The 17,216-nt window shown below is 44.5% G+C and overlaps 1 protein-coding gene across 5 annotated transcripts in view; it reads left to right on the top strand.

Annotated features, from left to right (window-relative positions):
- LOC119648657 (fasciclin-3) overlaps positions 1 to 17,216 on the top strand; it is a 297,763-nt gene that overhangs the window by 171,166 nt on the left and 109,381 nt on the right. The window lies entirely within an intron of this gene.

Here is a 17,216-nt window from a genome sequence, read left to right as displayed (position 1 = left end):
CCCCATAAATCGTCTATTCAATGGCTTCCCACCTACGGCGTTCGAAGGCTGTAGCGAATCTGAGAATATTCTCCAGAGGCGAAGAATATGCAGATTCTTCATTGAAGAAAACCTTACCAAGGTGTCTTCGTCTGAGATCTGACGCCGGGCAGCTGCATAAAAACTACAGGTCCGTCTCCTCGTCCTCTTCAAAGTGGCTGCACATAGCCGAAACCACCACCCCAATGTTTTCCATATGGTAGTTAAAGGGCAGTGTCCCGTTAAAAGCCCTACTAGGGTTGCAATATCCCACTTCTTATGGGGCAACAAAAATGCCGCTCTGTCGACTCCAGGTTCTTTCCAAGGATTCTCGCCTGCCGGCAAATGTTCAAATTTTCCCACTCGACTGCGTGAACCCTTGCAATTTCACTCTTCAGGATAAACATCGTGGATTCAGACCTTCGGGGAGCCAGGCTGTCAGCCACACATCAGCAATGTTTCATTCAGTCGGCCCAGTCTCAGCAGCACTTAATGACAAATCCACACCAACTGGTTTTATATGTCGTTGCTCTTTAATGCTGGTAATGCTGCCCGACTGTCGGAACAGATTCGAATAGTGCGACCCCTCCATTTTCATCGCAGACATTCTTCTACTGCCAATGAAATGGCATGCGTCGAGAATATGGTGGACATTTTTTTTTCGAGGGGTCGGGCCAGTTCCATAGTCGGATTCCCCCAGAACACCCCTGTGCCCGATCCGCCTTCCATCACTGACCCGTCGGTGAAGATTATTAACTCTGTAATTTGAAAAGACTCATGGCCATTTATCGACCATTCCTCTCTTTTAGTGATCACGACAGTGTATGTCTTTTCAAAAATAAATCCTGAAACCATATGATCGGCCGCTATCAGAGCTACCGGATGTTTGTCACGGAATTTTCAGATAGACGCATGACCGTATAATTGGCCACCTTTCACCCTCCAATGGTATCGAGTGTATATGCTTTCCGTTTCACCTCTAAGTGAACGGGGGGTAAATTTAGGATAGCTTCAAGTGCCACAGTCGACGTACTAGTGATTGTTCCAGTAATACTTAGGCAACGAAGCCTCTAAATCTGCTTTAGCAGCTTCCTGCTATTATCAAAGGCCAGTCTCGGCCACCAGACGATGCATGCATACATCAAATTGGGTTTTATTCTGGATGTATACATCCAATGTATCCGTTTTGTGGAATATCCTCAGGTCGTACCTATTGTGGTCCTACAGCACCAAAGCAATCTGAAGAATTTCTGATATTGTTTCTGGAGTCGAAATGTACTCTTAAATACTTGACTGTTTCTGCCAGCTGGATTTTCGCCTCTGCTAAGTTGGGTAGCGCATAGCTGCCTCACCTGACGTTCCTAGTGAACATAACTAGTCCAGTCTTCCTAGCGTTCACCATGAGTGGATTTTGATGCAGAATTGCATTTAAGCAACAATTGTCAGTGATTTTATGATCGTCAAGGATGACGATGCAAATTATTTTCACGATGACCGTCACATTCTTTATTGAGACAGTACGGTAGGCAAACGCCACCCGCAAAGCTTGCCATCTATGTATATGTATACTGGCACAAGGTTCTTAGAGTACCAACGCATATCTCTGCAGAACGGTTTGGAGTGTACCTATGAGAAGACGCTTCCAGTTAGAGGTGGCATCAGTGTCTACTATTAAGCGACTTGAAGCTGAACCTGCGACTGCAACCTTCTTTGTAAAACAATTCAATGTTTTACTCGAAAAAACGTTTCTTCATTTTGAGTGTTAATCTAAAGAATCGTTGGCTTTGACTCTGTAATGGTCTCGTCAATTGGCACGGGGGTACAGGGTCGGAATATTCTCTTAAAAGAAACCAATTCAAGATGCCTACTTTGGTTTTCCCAGCGTAAAGTTGATATACGGGCAGTCAAATATCCGCTTATCTGTGGGACCAATATGTACTTATTGAACAGTGCGTCGGCAACGAATGCCACAACATCCTCTACATAACGAATCAGGTGTTCTAGCGTGTCGAGTCACATTCAAGCTATAGTGGCATGCGTTCAAAAACTCAGCCTTATGATGGATCTCTGTGCTAGTGGTCTCTCAGATAATTCTCCAATGTCTACAAGAGATAGTCCGACGCAAGGACAAATTTCCTAAATCTACGTCTACCCACCTAACGCAATGGAAAGCGTTTTTGATATAGAGTGTCGAGATCATCTAGCATCTAGCGTGGACCTCGCTGCTGTAAAACGAAACTGCTTTAAGGATAACTTCCCGGCAGAACGTATCCCTTCGAGATGCCTACTCCTGTTAAGCCGTTAACTGTGTCAAGACTGCAGTGTATTCAGTAACCAAACGGCAAATATGGTCCCCGCCTGTACTTTGGCACTCTGGTGCATGCTTTTCGACAGTTGTTTGAACGTTGTGCCAAATGGGGAGCTTATGACACTCCTTCAGCTTGGCCATAATCACCATCCAACAATACATACAATGCTTGCCACGTTTGGGTGCCTTTGGGAGTTAGAAGCCCAGCCGGCTATCGTTATTAAATTCATAACTGAACTTATGACAGTATCAGTTGCAGCTACTCCACCTTTCGAAGCGGTCTTCTGCGTGGTTATGCCTGTTACAAAAGCTTTAACGGATTACCCGGTATTCACCTACGTGACGTACCGGTTGGTAGAACGATAAGCTGCTTCAAGCATGATTTATTAGTGTCTTTCATTATGATGGCTTGAGTCTGCCAGGGAAAGGTGGGAACCCCACAAACCTCACTTTCTAAAAATTTGAAGCAGACGAGACATCGACCGAAGAAGATTTTTTTCCTTTCGATTTCAGGCCCTATCAGCCTCATTTTTTTTTTTTATTTTTACGAAATTTTGCTTCGTATTTCTCGATAGTTTCCTGCGATATTCCCAATATTGCATTCCATGTATGGCTACGGTGTCACGAATCAGATTAAAGGCCACCTGAAATCTTCACTAATGAAATGAATGAAATGAAATGAGAGCGAGTGAAGTTTCTAAAAGCCCTCCCCCAAGATCTTTTACGGGTTAGAACGCCTCGCGTAGATAAAGACAAGTATGGAGTTATCACTAATGGTTGCCTTTCCGGCTGGCCTGATGTTAGAAAGCCAGTTGGTTCGGTTGGTGTACTGCGTGTCCCTTATATAAGGATAAAAGCTTTCACCGGTACCTGGGTTTGATGACGGCTGAAAAAATGGAATGGGTACAACGTGAGCCGATTGCCTTCGTATTTTAATCCATCCTCGCGCCTTCATCAAAAAGGACTAAAAATTCGACAATCTTAAAAAAAAGTAGCTACCCTGAGGTTAGGAAGAACTTTGGAGAACGGTGCGGGTGTTGAAACACAACATCACGTTTAAGGCCCGAAGGTTTCTTGTTCGCTTGAACGTATCCACAACCCGCATGAAGCTCCTACTAGGGGGCCAACCACAAACAACCGAACTTAAATCACATCCTTCCGGATTTCTCCTGGCACATGCGCATTCAGGGTCTGATTTCCACGGTACCAGTATATCCCTGGTAAGGTTTCGTGACTGAAACCATTTCAAATGAGTTTTCGTGCAGACTCGGGTCTGATCGCCCTGATAGGCCAGCGAGCATTCGCCCACTGTACCAAAGCCAGCAATCCAAACTGAATACAGCGATTCTCGGTGCCACCACTTAATTTTGGTTTGGCTGACAGGGTTGTTGCCATGCTTTTCTCACCGCCACCTTGATTAGGTGGAGCTGGGAGGGGAATACGTTTCAGCTAGCAGCCCAATAAGTATAGGTATTTTCACAGACTAGAAGGCATTGTGTGAGCATTTTGCCGCATTGAATATGTCCGCCCATACACTTTCATGTCCTACTATGTTTTATCTCTTAGAGTAAAGTAATTTCTATAATGGTAATAATTATAGGACTTTCACTAAACTTTCCAGTTTATTCCTTTATATTATAGCATACACTACAATATAATTTTACGATTCTAGAGTGGATTTCAAGCGACGTATTATTGCCAGCTTTATTTGAGCAAATAAAGCAATGAGGAGCATTTCGAGAGCTATGTGACGTGGCCAGAAATGATACAAAAACAAGCAGGAGGAGATTTCCGAGGGAGTCGTCCTTAGCTGGTTAAGTGCAATCATATCAAATTCGGACCCGCGGAAATAGCGAAGATTTCGCCTTTTACACTAAATCATGATATTATCCGCTATTAGGAGGCTGCATCGAAGCATTCACTGCATTTCGTTCAGTTTTGATTGATTGATTCATTCATTCTACAAAATTCACAAAATATGTGTACACATTGGAGGTAAAAGCTTACCCTTACTTCCTTTTTGATCTGCTTTAAATAAAAAAGTAAATTGCAACTAAGGCAAACACAATAACCATAGCATTATCTACAACAATAATTAAATATGCCCGAATTTTTCTTGGATTTTTGCACCGCTAAACAGTTAGTACTTGGAACTGAACGCAGATACTTAGCACCGCAACTTGCAGGTTTAAGTCCACTGTTAATATAACGCATTGCACGAATATGGCACCCTCTATATTTGAATCCTAGTACCGTGCAAGCAGTCATCGGAATTTCCATATTTGTGAAGAAATAAAATTTTACTAAAACTAAAGGAAAAAATTCAGGTTTTTGTTTTTAACTCCACACCCAATCGTCTCCTCCGAAAATCATGCATTTGAGCATATAATTGTGCGTTAGTATGCGAAGATATATAGCGAGGCCAAGGAAAAGAAATTTAGTTGGTAAATTTTGGGTATAACATTTGAAGTAAAGTGAAAATTTAAAAAACCTAAAGTTTTACAATTGTCGCACATCGGAGGCAAGAACCACGACTGCATTACCGTTGGCGAAATCATCTCTGCTGAGGCACTGTACTACCGCCCACTCGGCTGGCAGCGTGAGTTCAGTTTTTTCATTTTCCGCTTTGGTCGTCGGGTTTCGCTTCGGTGTTCCGTTTGCGTGTGCGTTACGCGTATTCCCTCGGTCTCTTTGTCTCTTTGCGAGATTCGCACGAATACAAGTATTGCCTCACAATCATCGACAGGTTTACACGGCGGGCTAAAGCAATACCTCTGACTGATACTATGGCACAATCATGTGTCATGTGTCCTCTGTCGAGAATGGACCCCGCGCTTTGGTGTACCAGCCGTAATCATCACAGACCAAGGAATGTAGTTTGAGTTTGCTCTTTTCTCGAAGTTAGGCAAATTTCTTGGTTTTAACCGTGACAGGACCACTGTATACCATTTACAGTCCAATGGGATGTTGGAACGTTGGCACCGGACCCTAAAGGCCGCAGGCATTACCTTACGAAGTTCCGTCGTGGTCGCGGTCCTTGCCTTTCGTCCTCCTCGGCCTTCGCACAGCTCATCGAAAGGAGCTCACGGCCAGCCCTGTGGAGATGGTGAACGGGGAGGGTCTGCGACTCCCCGTCGACCCTGTGCTGGATATAAGGTTCGCTCAGTAACCTTTTAGGCGGGATCACTTCCCGGGTTCCTCTGCTGAATCTTCTGCTGGGGGCGGAGTGGTGTGGCTGCACATCGGAGGTAAGAGCCGCGGCTGAATTACCTGTGGTGAAATCGCCTCCGCCGACCCACTGGCGGCCTGGCACGAGGCCGGCGCGCGAACTTCCTCCTTGTTCGAACCGCCGGCGTAAACAGATCAGGCTTCTGGAAATTTCTGACTTCTTGTGGCTTTCAAATAAGGTTTTGGTCCTGAAGTCCTGAATTTTGGAATATATAAGTTATTATTCCACCTCTTTTATACTTCGTTACCAGGCTTTCTAAAAAAGAAGCATGGGATGCAATGACTCGGGGTTTCCCTTATAGTTAATGAGCGATGCGAATCAGAACCAATCCAAATTGTTGAAATTGAATGACCAATATCAATTGCTCAGTTGACTTCCCAATATTCAGTTTTCAGTTGACTTACATTTTAGTTTTTCCCTCAATCTTATCTAATCGGACTTGAGGGACCATCTTCGGGAGCTATCTGCTTGAATGGAGATCGAATTAGAACGACAAAACTGAATACTCAATGCTATTCGTAAAATATATGATGAACATCCAAGTCTTTGAAGCAACCAATTAATTGGTCCTTTTATATGTTTGGAGCTCATTGTGAAAGTAGAGGTTCAATGATTGAAGCAAACATCCGTTTTCTGACTTCCTTACATCTAATTGTATGAAATGATATTACCATCATTTCGCCAGGTACATATGACAAACATACGCAAAACATTTTCCATTCAAGTAGTCTGTTCCCTTTTCATGTTCTTCCAGGTATTAATTAACTTAATTACCCGAAAATAGGGCTCTTGACTAATCCAATTATAATCACCCGGATTCATGCTGTTTGCCCAGTGTTTAAGTAATTTTCAAACTGCGTCAAAGGGCAGTTCGACCACTCCTAAATAAACTACCTCAAACTACCCCCATTAAAATTAGTGGAACTCTCGTAATGGCTTTGTGTTTATGATTCGAAAATCATATGCAATTATAGGAAATGGAGTGATTATGGGCGGGCTAGATTTTAATAGTCAACGCCACTCCGCGTTATTGGAGTTGAAATCATGTCGTTCAGTATTTCGTCACGTAGCAAGAATCAGCGTCACTAAACTTTGGCGACAGTGTCAATTACCTGGACATCAAATGGTTGCATTATCACTTCGCCGACAACATGTACATAGCCTGCATGGTGTATTCATGGGAGCCATATGTAAATTACTTGAGCCATTCTCCACTACGACAGGTGATTAATAAAAAAAGAACGGTCAACTCATAAATATTCATCACATTTACGCATAAATAAAGAAACGGGTTAATCCTGCATGGAATCTCGCTCCATATTTTCATGTCGTGAACAGTACACTGTACACGGTCAGTGCAACTTAGTGCATGAATGCATTTCTTTGTAGTTTTGCATATTAGTCGGAAACTTGGACTCATTATTTTGCGGTCAATTTTACAAATCATATCAGGTTGATGTGGTGCGAACTACGACATGAACGGCATATGCTTGTGAAAGATACAAAGGTGAGATAAAACCAGTGTTCTAGAATTCTACCATACTCGCAAATGGTGCAATACCGTGAACTTTTTAACAACTTTTCATGCCGAGAAAGGTAGAAGAATCTGAGGAAAGCAACTGTGCCCCGCAGATTAAAATCGCGAGTATTAAATTTCGCAGAAATGTTAATCAGATACTTTGCGGCGCGATAAGGCTGATTCTTGCTCATACCACGACGGTACACATACCTTCTAATGTGTACATATCTCACGTCGACTAATTTGAAGTGTAAGCTTATCAGTTTTATCTTTAATCACATAAACGCGTAATGAAGAACGAATGTGCATTTGCGCACGCTTTGCTTCCATTACACTGCATTCAGATTCAGCAATCTGAAGCTAAAAAAGTATGTCTCTGTTTTTGTATGCGTAGTGACTTGACCTTTGTGAGGCCAGCTAGGATGAGATGATTGCCCACATTCAGGTAAATAAGATTGTTACCTCTTATAATGATGACTATGCCACAATTGAAGATCGAAATTTCCTCACCTATACTCTCTAGAAAACCTTCTTTATTTAGTGATAGGTAGCCTATGTAGTGAACCTAAAGGAAGTAGGAGGATCAGACGATCATCCTGAGTGGCCGAAGACTATCTAGAGGAAAAAGCTATCCCCGCACAGGCTAGAAGCTCCATCAAGGTGCTCTTGATATGTTCTCTGTGCTAGCCAGGCTCGGAAATGTGGGGGGCTCCTTTGAGCGCTTTGACCCCTCATGTGTCATTAGTAACAAATTAACGTATCTATACCGATGCGTGCACATGAGTGGGTCCGCACCGAATCTAAAAATAGACAACAAATGAAGGAATTCGCGACAGCCCAGCGGCGCACACGGGAAGAGGAAAATGTCTCGCACACACTCAGACCACAGGTGCGGTCTTCTATGGATGTCGCACACTCAGTGAGGAAGGTCTTCGAAACTGAAACTTCAGCACAAAATCACTACACGATTCTTCCCGTGAGAAACGGAGGAGGAAGGTAGGTAGGTAGGTATCAGTGGACCCTCGGAGGAGCCCAATTATGCCAAGAGCAAAGCCTCCCATGACCAATCCGCCGGCCCGCTCATTCCCCTCTATTTTCCTATGCTCGGGAACCCAGAGGAGAGTCATCTTGAGCGTGCAGCCCAGACGGTTCAGCGCGTCTCTGCACTGTCGCACCAGCCTGGAAGATGTCGTCACTGAGTACAATTCCTTGATGGCCGCTTGACTGTCGGTCAGAATGGTTATGTTACGCTTGGGGCTCGAATCTCGCTCGAGCCATCGATAGACTTCCAATATCGCCAGTACTTTCACCTGGAATACACTAGCGAAATCTGGGAGACCATACTGTGTGTATTCGAGAAAACGGCCGCGCCGACTCCATAGGCCATCTTTGATCCGTCGGTAAAGAATACTGAATCATAATCTTGCAACACGCCGCCGGTCTTCCACTTTGCCCTGGTTGGAAAGTCGACATCAGACTTTCTCTTGAAGTTGAGCTTACGTGTGGCATAATCCGTAGGGAATCCCCAGATTTCTCCAGGTACTTCGTCTAGGATGTTGTTGTGGCCGTAGGACTTCGCTGCCCAGCACTCGGCCTCACGTAGTCTGACGGCACTGCACGTTGCAACGTATTTAATGTGGAGGTCTAGGGGAGGAGATGCAGGAGTACATTGAGAGCATCTGCCGGGCAGGTTTGCAGAGCCCCAGTAGCACCTGCACACGCGGTTCTTTGAATCGTAATAAGCTACATCCAATTGTATTTTTTCATCAAAGCCTGCCAGCATACAATAAAGCGATATGTTAGGATAAGACGCACCATAACGGTGTATATCCAGAGAATCATCTTTGACCGGAAATTCCATTCCTTTTGCAAAGATTCTTTTACAGGCATAGAAGGCTATACATGCCTTCTTAACCCTCAGTTCTAAGTTAAATCTCCAATTTAGCTTTGGATCCAGGATTAGGCCCAGATACTTTACATTAGAGGAAAGAACCAATATTTGTTCATTCAGCAGTGATATCCTTGTCTTGGTGGTGAATAGCATCAGTTGCGTTTTGGTTGGGTTTACGCTGAGTCCGCATCTGGCGGCCCACATGCACACCTTTCGCAACGCTCCTTCCATGATGTCGCTTTTAATGGACAAACATCCCTGATACTAATATCACCAAGTCGTCGCCATACGTCGCCACTTTCACCCCGCTGTTGTCCAATGTATGTAAAGTTTTGTCCATTACTATTAACCAGAACACCGTGCCTCTGTTCACAGCTCTGGTCAAGTGGTTGCTTCCCAGATCCGACTGGATTTTCCTGGTACTTAGCATGGATATAATCCAATGGGTGAGATACCCCTCCAATCCAATACCGGTCAAGGCTTCCTTGATGGCGTTGATACTAACATTGTTAAAAGGTAGGCATGCTGGGATTTAGAGAAAGTCATTGTCTCCATAATCATCCTTAAGCTAATGTCTAGGACGCGCTCTAGGGTCTTCAGCACGAAAGAGGTCAGGCTGATTGGTCGAAAGTCCACCGCGGACCCGTGATCGCGCCTGCCCGCTTTCGGTATAAAAACCGCTCGTGCGCGCTTCCAGGACTGTGGTAAGTATCCTAAAGAAATGCAGCTCTTTTTGCTGTACTTTGTAGGGTACGAGACTTTAAAGGCGGTATTGAATGCCTTTTTCAGAGCCCCGACCTTTGACTCCAGTTCGTCTGTCAACAGGTTGGCTTTCTTTGTTGCTATGGTGTTCGTCAGATGTTGTAGTTCTTCTGGCAGAGCTGATCGGTCGTAAGACAGGTAAGCCGAGGAAATACACACGTTCTCTGCCCCCGAGGTTCCTCCTACGTGATAACAACTCAGTCGTCCATGGGAGAAAATAAGAAAATATACATTGGCGGCAGCAAAGCAAGCTCCTCCGTTTTGCCGTTCATTAACTACGTCTTCTTGGCAGACTATATTTTCTGTGGCTTTTTATGCTGCCACCTCACGCCCATGCACAAATTTACAAAAACTTAACATCGCTAAAATATCCAGAACTTTTCACCGCTATCTCAGTAAACCAATTCCTTGATCTTCCGACTACGCCTCCACGACAATCATTCCTTTTCCGCTAACTTTCTTTTGGATTCCCAGCGGTATTCAATTCTCGTCTTACATAAATTACCTATTACAAGGATGAAATCATTCCTCAAGGCAGTATATCACTTCTTTGAGTTTTGGAAAAGGAAACTTACTTTCCTCCTTGCCCAAAGCTGAAATTCGGGAGACCACTAAATTACTTCTAACTCTACTCTAATTAGTTCCGGCACAAACAATGAAACTTTGAAATTCCACCGACCGTTGACCAGCTGTTCACCCACGAACCGGTCCCTATGCCGCTACGCTTGCTTTGAACTCGGTTGAACTCCGAGAGTTCATGTTGCAGCAACATGCTCGTGCCCCTACGGATGCGGCAAATCATTCCCCTCTGTCAAGATCAATTCGCCCGAATGCATTCAATAATGTGCAATGTGCGGCGAACGTTAGGGTAATTGCACATTAAGGAATGCATTATTTCAGCAAATTAATTCAGAATTCCGCTTCCGCCGCGGTCACTACACCTAGTATGCCATCGGTTGAACTTTCTCCAAATCATACCAATCTCCACCTTGTCCTAATTGACATTGTCTCTTTAACTATCGCTTAATGGCCCAACCACCCATCTACTGCAACCATGCATGCATACCTATGTACATTTCTCCATCTAAACCGCCTGTGACTCAAAATATATCTGTAAAATAACCGAAACAAATCTAAAGTCCAAAATGCGATTAGAACCCCCCTCCGCTCCGTATTCCATAACTTCTGTGACTAAAGCGTCAAATTACTGCCGGAAAATCTTGTTCACAGTCAACAAACTTGGTAAAGCAAAGATTTTTCCCTGCAAAAAAAGACTCACACAACAAGATTTTTATCTAACGAGCTTTATCCGTAAGATGATTACTTAACTTCGACTAGAAGCCAAGCCATAAGATTAACAGAAAGTCACAATGTACCATAAAAATGCAACCAAGGAGACGAAAGAGACGAAAAAAATAATTGGTTTTGCCGTAAATAGTAGTCAGCGTTCCTGCGGTTTTTTTTTTTTAATTTTTGTAATTTTTGTGTGATTTCCCCGTTGAAATTTTCACGATATTGACTTTCTCCTCAGCAGTACATACCTTGGAACATATGGCAGATAGCCATGCTGTTATCTGTTCCCATATACACCTTTTATCTGCGCTCATAGGCATATAAAAATATGTTTGGGCGCTCACCTCATTAATGGAAATTTTTTCCAGATTCTGCGGATGCTTTTACCTTGCAACAATGAAAGTAAAAATATTATCCCTGGAGCGCGAATGATGCTGAGTACCAATTAAAAGTTGATGCAATTATCAGGAATCAAAACAGACTTTCATATAGACAGGGATCATTTAAAGGTCAGGATAATTGGAATCGCTGGAGGGTATTGTCACTTTTGGCGCTGGAGGAGGCATGAGTAAAAAAAGTTTTTAATGTCATGGATGCACACTGTTGAACTCCTTCGTTCCAAGGGATCATATCCTTCACCATCTCAAATCCCTACCAGCAATTCAATTAAGAGATTAATTTTACTTGCGGGTTTTTTAAAAATATTGTGAAACGACAAGGATTTGAAAGCTTATCAATGTAGCTTCACGATATGAATCACAGCCATGAAGAGTCCTTAATTGGGTGCCGTATAAAGCATTATTTCTGTACAGCAATTGGACAAATAAAATAAAATGCCAAACCAATCATGTTAGTAACAATTGTACTTCAAACCCTTCGGAACATTTATCAGTTTTGTAATGACTTGGGGTGTTAAGTCCGTGTTTGCCAAAGTTCAACACGGTAACTTGGGACGTTTCCATAAAAGACGTTATCGCAATGTCCATAATCACTGGGACTAGGTTGTGGAACATGACACTTTGAAAATAATGGCTTGGAAGTGCTAGAAAGCCCGTACATATGCTCAACCCACTAAAAATTCCAGGAGACTAAATTAGACCTTGAAACTTGCTCTTCAGGCCGAGAATTTCATGAGACGTACTGCTTACCTCCTCTCTAGATTCAGCAGAATAACAATGTGGTTGGTCTAAGGCTTTGTTTTACCGCACTAACCTACATATCTCGTGAACTGTACTAGCCGGAAAATAGAGAAGTTGCATCGAGTTACAACCAATCGTGCAGTATTACTTCGCGAGTAGGACTCTGATTTACACCAGGACACCTAAGTCACGCGGCCCATATGGAACTGCGTTAGTTGATAATTCAATTCTCCATGTTTGCGCTCGGCCCATCTCTGAATTCACAGGATCAGTGTATGGGTCCAACGACAGCCGGCGACTAGATTTGGCCCTCCGATATTGGTCATCATCCTTGCTAGATATGAGCTAGCCTTTGCTGCCTTTTCGTGTGTATGGTCCAGGTGCCCCTTGAAACTCAACTTGGCATCGTTCATTACCCCTAGGCGTCTAATGATCGATTTTGAAACGACCTCGGGATTACTAACCCGGATTTTGACAATGTTGTTCTTCCTGCGGTTGGTAACAAAGGCCGCCTCCGCCTCCGCCTTATCTTCCGCCAGGTCCAGTTTAACTATTTGAAGGTATGCTTTGATGGCATGAATGGTTTGACTTGCATACAGTTCCACGTCTTGGTGGAGTTTCGCAACTGCTAATATGGCCAAGTTGTCTGCAAAGCCGATCAACGTTGCCGCATTGGGTTCGCGAAGGCCAAGCACTCTGTCATACATTATGTTCCGCAGCAGGGACCCCGGCACGGACCTTTGGGAAGCACCTGCAGTCACAATATATTCCTTCCTTCCGTTGTCCGTCTCGTGTTAAAGAAGTCTCTCCGAGAGGTGAGTCTTGATTTTCCAAGCTAAGTAACCAGGGGCAGTCAGATTAGCCAGGCTTCTTTTAATCTAGGCCCAGTTTGCCGAGTTAAAGGCATTTCTGAGATCCAGCGTCACCACCGCGCAGCACTGCGATGACATCGACCGTAGACCGCGCTCTGCTTAACCCATACTGCCGTTCCGATAGACTCCAGTTAACTCGACGAATGGAAGCAGCCTGTTGTATATCACCTTTTCCAACATCTTCCCATCTTCATCACCAGGTGAATTTTGTGGCTTAGGTAGCAGTACCAACCTCTGCCTCTTCCACTGGGCGGGAAACACTCGTTATACCACGATTCAAACAGACTTATGAACCATGCTGGCCAGATTTGGTTGGAAATCCGTCAAATACCAGACTCTTATTATCCCGTACTCTCGTAGTTCTTCTTCGATCACCTCGGGGATTAAGAAGAGATCCTGTTAAACCGTTCACTGAAGTCCACTTTCTTCCTGTTGTGGGAAGAGGATTGCGATTATCTTGGACGAGAGTTCACTATGGGTGTAGTCTTCACTTACCCGCCAGACCATTATAGTACTGAGGTAGGTAAGACGATTAAGCTTGCCTCATAGGATTTGCACGGATCCAACTTTGGCTAGTTTGATGTCCAGCTCCGCGAAAAATTTCGAGCAGGATTTGGCCCCTGGTGCTCATTGAATTCGCCGGGAATGATTTCGGGGTTGCGGTCTCTAGCGTTCAACACCAAGCTGTCTAGCATCTCTTCATATTGCGCTAATGTTGCACTAGGTGGAACATAACAGCTGTGGATATGAACGCCGTTCACGTTTGCCCATACAAAGTCGGCTTCTGGAAATGCCGTTGTTTCTTGAATGACTTTCCGACTTGAATCTTTCCCTCGGGCAGTAGTAACGTAATTTCGGTAAAGTTCACATACCACCGCCGCAATAGTTGAGGTTGATTTGTATTATATCAACCTCATTTAGCTCTACAATTAAGCTCCCTATTATATGCTGGGCCTACTGCTACCTGCAACGTACCGGTAGTCCACTGCTCTTTTCCCTTTGAATAGCATGCATCGTTGGTTTCCTGTGCAATCTTTGATAAATTGACCCTCTTTTCCACAAATCTTACACTTTCTCGGCCGACTAGTGAGCATAGAACATGCTGATGCAAAGTGACCGAAATCGAGGCATCTAAAGCATCCCTTTAGAGACACTTGCTCCCTAAGTCGGTACCTGACCCAACCTATTCTTACCTTACCCGCAGTAATCCGTTTAATCTCTGATTTCACCGGCAAGCTAATAATGGCGGTCTGTGTGCCTCCATATGCCTTCTTCGTCCTTTTGATGGCTACGATTGAATTGTCCCCATAGCGCAGCACAGATATCCTCTCGTGATGTGACCTCGTCTACGTTTTCGTACTCGATTACTATCTATTGCTTCATAGCTTTCACGTCTGCTTGGTCCACCTGACGGTGAAAACTATACCTATTTCCATTCTTCGGATATGCGAGGTGCAGACTTTTCCCCTTTTGTGAAAGTTGAGGCCATAATCAAAAAATTACCCGGAACTTTCGTCGGCTCAGCTTTTTTCGACAAAGAGCCCTTTTTCTTCTTAGCCGCCGGTTGGGCACAAAGGGATTCACTTATTCAATCCCTACTCTGTTTGCCCGCATTCTCGCTTACCTTATGTTGAAGAGGCGACACCTGCGTCTCTCGCGTGATTTTGTCACATGACGCTTGGGTGTTTTTCTCCTTCATGGCCCTAATATAAAACCACTTAATGCCATGTATGCGAGCCCTGATAGTTTGATGAATATTGCACCTCTCCTTTATGAACTCACACAGTTCGGTTATGCGTTCCCCCAGTGAAACAAATACTGTTGCAGTTTGCTGCCTTCCACGATCATCTTTTACATCATCGATAATTATGTCAGACTGGGGCTCTCTAAGTTCCTTTCCGAGTCCCGCGACGAATCTCGACTGCCTAGAAGTAATGTTGCCCTCAGTGGTGACCACATCTCCTGATGCGTGCATGTGTGTGCCTATCATTCATCCACAGAACGCTCCCTTATCCGCACGAAGGGACGCGCTTGATGGGAGACTTGGAAACTCCACACTTGCTCAAAGTGCTGGCGAAGAGCCTCACAAAAAGACGTCCACTGGACTCGTCTGACAGACTGCCGATAGTCCCGATATCATTCTGCCGTCCTACGTCTTAAAAGAGTGTATTTATGTATAGGAGGGAGGAGTCTGAAATCCACATGTAATGCTTTCACGCGACAAACGACCTTGTTGATCAGCAAAGGCGTCGATATGCCGACAAATGCCAGCTTCTAGGAGGTGATCATAATATAGACACTATCCGCCAAGATGGAATAAAATTGTTGTTTCTAGCATCCTAGGGGTTAACCATCATTGTGCGGCTTGTCATGTCCATAAAGATTGTTAGGTCCGAATCTGACCTCAAGCTTATAAAAATGATGCGCTTTACGTCCGTAATTTTTTTAAGTTAATGGATCTTTAAAAACTAAGGCACAGTAAATTATTTAACTATGTACACGCGGAACTGTCATGCACCCATCGTTTTTCACACAGGGAAACTCAAAACCTTTTATACATCTAGCTTCCGTTTTCTCGACTTATTAGTTATTGTTTTCATATAGACCTGATCATGTTGAATAGTGTTAAATGCATTTCGAACGCTTATTTTTGACTAAGGCGAAACATTGTGTATGCAACTGCTGGAAATTATCGGGACTGTTATTGGGTAGTTGCTGACTCAATGAAGGATGACTGAACCGATGCTTTGTTGAGTGACGGAGTTAAGTTTGGGGTAGTGGCATTTTAGAGACACTGCGAGTGGTCGTTCGATTCGTCGTGCGGACAGATTCATACTTTTTGAAATTTTTGTAAAAAACCTGCTAAAAAATTCTTATGCTAATATGGGCAGACTTCTGGTTAGACAGGCATAGTTTACAACAATGTAATGATGGACAAACAATATCCCAAAATAGATCTGAACTCGCTAAAATCATCGTTCCCGTGCAGTATTTCTTCGATAATCGTTTCGAGGCAGAGCTCCTCTGGGACTCTTTTTCTAGTGCATAACACTCCTTAGTGCGACGGGTCTCAAAGCACATTATGTTCTCAAATATTCATATAGCAAATTTTACAAGGGTTGGAGAGCAGCCTTCACCACTCCTTCCAAGTGAACAATAGTCCACTTCAGTATTATTGAGAGACCTCTTTTTTGTTTTTTTTTGTGCGTACACGGAGGTGGAAAATCTTAGAAAGACACGTCCGCCGCAGCTCCGCTGCCCGAACGGCGGAACTACAGCGGGCGCGTGTGGGATTCACACCCACTAAAAACCACCCCGGTCTCTCCAGCCCCAGCCCCGCGGGACCACCATTGAGGTATTACTTCGCGGGGTAGGTTTGCTCTTAGGCACTCATCCTTCTCCTATTTTCGGCTTTCCTCCTTCTTTATTCCTTCAGCAACTCCTGCATTTGGATGATTGCGGAGCCAACCGCAAGCCACTTCTCGGACTCTAGCATCTCAGTAACTAAGCTCTCCGGGGTCCCGCTCCTGCCTAGCACCTGGTTTAAGCTCCTCTCCATCGCAAATCGTGGGCAGTGAAACATCACATGCTCTGGATCCTCCGGTATGCCATCACATCTGGGACAGTTCGGAGAATCATCCAACCCAAAGCGGTGCAGATACTGCCTGTAGCAACCACCGTGTCCCGCGAGGAACTGGGTAATGTGGTAGTTGGTCTCCCCATGCTTTCGCTCAAGCCACACCCTAATGGAATGAGTCAGTGCGTCCACCGACCTTTCGCAGACTCGTCCCATCTGCGTTGCCAGAGATCAAGCGACTCTGACCTTGCCGCATTTCTACGCTGTGCATGCCCCTCCATATCTCTTGCATTGTATAGGACACTCATTTCTTTGGTCAGAATGTCAACCGGGATCATGCCTGCCACCACCAATACTGCCTCATCTGATGTGGTTCTAAAAGCACTGCAAACCCTCAAAGCCATCCGCCGGTAAACCGAGTTCACCTGCTTCCGTCTCTGAGAGTTTGCAAGCGCCTCTGCCCACACAGGCGACGAGTAGAGCAGGATGGAGCGCACCACTCCGGCTAGCACCAATCTCCGGCAATGTTGCGGTCCAACATTATTTGGCAACATTTTTGCAAGCGCCGTGGTGGCACTGGCTGCCTTTTGGCATGTGTTCCCTAAAAC

The sequence above is a fragment of the Hermetia illucens genome, chromosome 1, assembly GCF_905115235.1.
Source record: "Hermetia illucens chromosome 1, iHerIll2.2.curated.20191125, whole genome shotgun sequence".
Lineage (NCBI taxonomy): Eukaryota > Metazoa > Arthropoda > Insecta > Diptera > Stratiomyidae > Hermetia > Hermetia illucens.
This window is presented reverse-complemented; position numbering and strand designations above follow the sequence as displayed.